Source organism: Wasmannia auropunctata, unplaced genomic scaffold (assembly GCF_000956235.1).
Source record: "Wasmannia auropunctata unplaced genomic scaffold, wasmannia.A_1.0 LD336074.1, whole genome shotgun sequence".
In the NCBI taxonomy this organism is placed as follows: domain Eukaryota; kingdom Metazoa; phylum Arthropoda; class Insecta; order Hymenoptera; family Formicidae; genus Wasmannia; species Wasmannia auropunctata.
Window position 1 is genome coordinate 653,332 of NW_012026816.1, and position 531 is coordinate 653,862.

The window sequence follows — 531 nt, forward strand, 5'->3', positions numbered from 1 at the left end:
TCGAGGCGTTGGCGCGCCAACGATCCGAGGGAGTCCCGCGGCCGGTGTTCAAGCACCGTGCCTGTGCCCTTTCGGATTCGGCGGCGTCGGCCGGCGCGAACCGGTGGTAACCTACAACGCCGCGGCGACTCGCCGAGAGTCGCTCGCGCGCTGGAGGGCCCGGAGACACCGTGAGACGAAACCCCCCGCCGACTTGTGATTTATCGCATCGGTGGCGGGTGTTTCTCTCGTCTTCGTCGCCCGATGGTTTTTCAAAGATTTCCGCCCCGGCTCTCGTCTCATTCCCCCGCGCGATCGCGCGCCGGTTGGAGACGAGAGACGCTCCGCTCGCGCGACGATGTCGTCTCACGTTGTGCCGTAGCCCCCTGCAAACGGGGCGCGGTCCGCGCGTGCTCGGACGCGCGGCCAGGCTGATCGAAGGGCCCCCATTCCCTCGCGAGTGGCGTTGATCCCGGAGGATCCCACTCTCCCCCGTCGACTCTCCGTGCCTCCTCGCGCGCTGCCCGCGCGCCGAGAGAGTGGCCGAGTGGA